Source organism: Theropithecus gelada, chromosome 17, assembly GCF_003255815.1.
Source record: "Theropithecus gelada isolate Dixy chromosome 17, Tgel_1.0, whole genome shotgun sequence".
Classification (NCBI taxonomy): domain Eukaryota; kingdom Metazoa; phylum Chordata; class Mammalia; order Primates; family Cercopithecidae; genus Theropithecus; species Theropithecus gelada.
Genome location: NC_037685.1, coordinates 64,049,683 through 64,053,373, shown reverse-complemented (window position 1 = coordinate 64,053,373; position 3,691 = coordinate 64,049,683). Strand labels below are relative to the sequence as shown.

The window sequence follows — 3,691 nt, the reverse complement described above, 5'->3', positions numbered from 1 at the left end:
TGGTGAAACCCCATCTCTAATAAAATACAAATATTAGCGAGGCTTGTTGGTGGGCGCCTGTAGTCCCAGCTGCTCAGGAGGCTAAGGCAGGAGAATCTCTTGAATCTGGGAAGCAGAGGTTGCAGTCAGCCGAGATGGTGCCACTGCACTCTAGCCTGGGCGACAGAGCAAGATTCTGTCAAAAACAAAACAAAACAAAAAGGCAAGGTCACCAAAAATAAGCTTAAGATACTAAAAAAATAAATTTAAGAAATTGTCGCAGCCAACTCCTTGCACTCTCCCCTCCGGTCTTCTTTCCGCCACCTTTCCGCACCACGGCAATGGTGCACATGAATGTCCTGGCTGATGCTCTCAAGAGCATCAACAATGCCGAAAAGAACAGGCAAACGCCAGGTGCTTATTAGGCCTTGCTCCAAAGTCATCGTCCGGTTTCTCACTGTGATGATGAAGCATGGTTACACTGGTGAATTTGAAATCATTGATGATCACAGAGCTGGGAAAATTGTTGTGAACCTCACAGGCAGGCTAAACAAGTGTGGAATGATCAGCCCCAGATTTGATGTGCAACTCAAAGATCTGGAAAAATGGCAGAATAATCTGCTTCCATCCCACCAGTTTGGTTTCATTGTACTGACAACCTCAGCTGGCATCATAGACCATGAAGAAACAAGATGAAAACACACCGGAGGGAAAATCCTGGGATTCTTTTTCTAGGGATGTAATACATATATTTACAAATAAAATGCCTCATGGACAAGAAATTGTCACAGCCAAAAGGAGCCTAAGGAAACATGATAACTAAATGTAAGGTGGTATCCTGGATGGAATCCTGGAACAGAGAGGGCATTTAGGTAAAAATGAAGGAAATTTGAATAATGAATAAGTTATATAACTAATATATAACTGATACGTAATAATGTTACATATAATATGTTATAACTAATAAGTTATAACAAGTTAATGTATCAATGTTAGGTCATTAGTTGTAACAATGTAAGAGGTTAGTAATAAGGGAAACTGTGTGTGTGTATGTGGTACATGGGAACTCTACCATTTGCTCAATTTTTATGTGTATTTAAAACCTAAAATAGTCTAAAAATAAAATAGTCTAAAAATAAATCCTAAAAATAGTCTATTAATAGTAAACAAGTAAGGAGAGCAATGGAGTATAACCCCTTGAACAAAAGAAATCCATAAATTCATACTGATAGTGAATAAATAAACAAGTAGGGTTCTGCTCTATAGCAGCATCTGGATTGACAAATGTGGAAGACTTGAAGAAGGCGGGAAAAAAAAAATCCCAACATTTATGGAATCTGAATCATAAGGTAAAGTTTGATTAGGAGCAGGATATTTGCTTAGTCTCAAAGTATAACCTCACAGATTGATTGCTTATTAGTTTTTTTTTTTTTTTTTTTTTGAGATGGAGTCTCGCTCTTGTTCGCTCTTGTCACCCAGGCTGGAGTACAATGGCATGATCTCGGCTCACTGCAACCTCCACCTTCAAGTGATTCTCTTGCCTCAGCCTCCCAAGTAGCTGGGATTATAGGTGCCCGCCACCATGCTCGGCTAATTTTTGTATTTTTAGTACAGATGGGGTTTCACCATGTTGGCCAGGCTAGTCTCGAACTCCTGACCTCAGGTGATCCGCCCACCTCAGCCTCCCAAAGTGCTGAGATCACAGTCGTGAGCCACCGTGCCCGGCTGCTTATTAGTTTTAAGGGGGAAAATATGCCATGGAGAAACAGGGCAATACCTTGATGGGGTGACAAAGATTAATATTATTTTATCATGAGCATAGTGTGCCTGCGGATGTAACACACTGAGAACGCCACAACCTCATGTAAATGTGGCTGTTTCAAAGGAGGATGCATGACTTTAATTATGAGAAGACAAAGGTCATAGTACAAATCTGTATTTGAGATAGATTTCTTTCTAAGATGGGTTGCTTTGGTGAACTCCCTTGATCACAAGGCTGTTAAATAATCAAATGTAGATATTCCAGACTGTAACTTTAACAACAAATGAAATTGTTAACACGTTGGAGATGGAAAAAGGTACATATCCATAGAAATAATTACTTAAATATGAAGAGATGATCAGTTTTCCTTGCAAGGACCTGAAATTATGGGGGATGGGGAACCAGTGGAGGAAGGATGGGTTGGAGAGGTGGTGGGAAGAGAAAAGAAGCCCTCAGCTGAGGACTGCCGGTTGTTTGATTTGTATTTATTTTTAATGTAACAAACACTTACATAACGCTTATTCTTACCAGGAGCTCGCTGTCCTACGTGCTTTGCATATATTGACTCTTAATGGGAAAGCTCAGTGATCGGTCTGTATTTCCTAAAACAAAACAGCGACATGACACTAAGCGATTTTGCTCATAAGTATTTTTATCTGTTATTGGGGACCTGCGCCGCAGTAATTCTTTCCTTCCACAGAAAAGCATGAACCTAAAATTACGTCAGGTGGTCTTTCGTAGAAACGGCCAGAATCCAAATTTGTGATACCACCTGTGGAGTTGCGTTGGAAAAGTCAGCTGGCTCTTTGTCTTCTAGAAAGCCCTAAGAAGCATGCACTGAGAGCCGGTTACACATCTATTTCGGGCGCCAGGTTCTCATATTCCCTTTTCCTTCGGGGGCGAACGCCAGAGGAGGTCGCTGCTTTCTTTTAACTAAAGTTGGTGTTTTTCGATAACTTCCCTTCTCCAGGTCTAGGAACTAATTCCGGTCTGCTTTAGTTGCCAAATTAGTGCGTTTATCACGCCATGGATTCTGGGAGACCTAGTCTCCGCGCCGTGAGGTTTACGGAGCCGGTGTGAACGTCAGACTTCAATTCCCACAATGCCTGACGCAAAAGCCTAGTTTGGGCCTGGGTAACCGAGAGGTGGTCGCCATCTTGCGTACGGAGGTGCCGTTTGTTTCCGCGATTCTGAGAGCTGGGGTTTTAGTTCTTCCAGACCTGGGCTTTAGGGCTGTGTCTCCGCTTTTCTTTCACCTTCACAGAGGTTCGTGGCTTCACAAGAAGAAGGTTTTATTGGGAGGTAAAGGTCAATGCGTAGGGGTAGAGTAAGGTGAGTAGACACCCCGTTTTAGAAGTGAGGGTGGGGTGGTGGTGGCGTTTTTCGCTTTCACTTCTTGACCCTTTAGGTTAGCTGTAAACGTAGAAGCAAGCTCAGTGTGAACTTTTGCGCCTCAGAGACCTCCAGAATTCCTGGACAGGACCTGAGCATGTCTCCATTGGCACAAAAAAGCTGGGTGACGCACTTCTGCCTGGGCCGCTCACTGGAAGTCTGGAGTCGTGGAGCTCGGATAGTGTATAGGCCACGCTCCGTTAACGCAACCCGGTTGCTCTTCTTCGGGACTTTTCTGACACATTTCGAATGGGGAAATGAGAAACCGAGAGGAGGCCTGTTGGCGTTCTCCGCAGTTGTCCTCCTCCAGCTCTGTGGCCTACTTCCATCATTCTCTAGTTCGCCTTTTTGTCCATTTCTTTTTCTCTCGTGTTAGGAACATCAGAGAGTGGCACAATGAAGAATTGGGTGGAATAGGCCTCTGGGCTGTACTTTGAGGTCCCTAAGGTGTTTCAATTTTTTTCTTTTCCCCCGAGAGGGGGTCTCGCTCTGTTGCCAGGCCGGAGTGCAGTGGAGCCATCTCGGCTCACCACGACCTCCCCTCCCCCCCGCCGCCCC

General features: G+C 43.9%; 1 protein-coding gene and 1 pseudogene across 5 annotated transcripts in view; both read left to right on the top strand.

Annotated features, from left to right (window-relative positions):
• Positions 1-333: 333 nt before the first annotated feature.
• LOC112611037 lies at positions 334-757 on the top strand (annotated as a pseudogene). Its single transcript, XR_003116528.1, has one exon. The product of XR_003116528.1 is annotated as a 40S ribosomal protein S15a pseudogene (transcript).
• Positions 758-2,383: 1,626 nt separating this feature from the next.
• The window catches only part of N4BP2L2 (NEDD4 binding protein 2 like 2), a 95,786-nt gene continuing 94,478 nt past the window's right edge, over positions 2,384-3,691 (top strand). The window contains exons 1-2 of one of the 4 annotated variants that reach the window (XM_025363969.1): positions 2,803-2,910; positions 3,006-3,073. The gene's annotated coding sequence lies outside the window, so the exon portion shown is untranslated. Of the gene's footprint in view, positions 3,074-3,691 lie in introns of all 4 variants that reach the window. The other 3 variants (XM_025363965.1, XM_025363966.1, XM_025363970.1) reach the window with 3 other exon arrangements.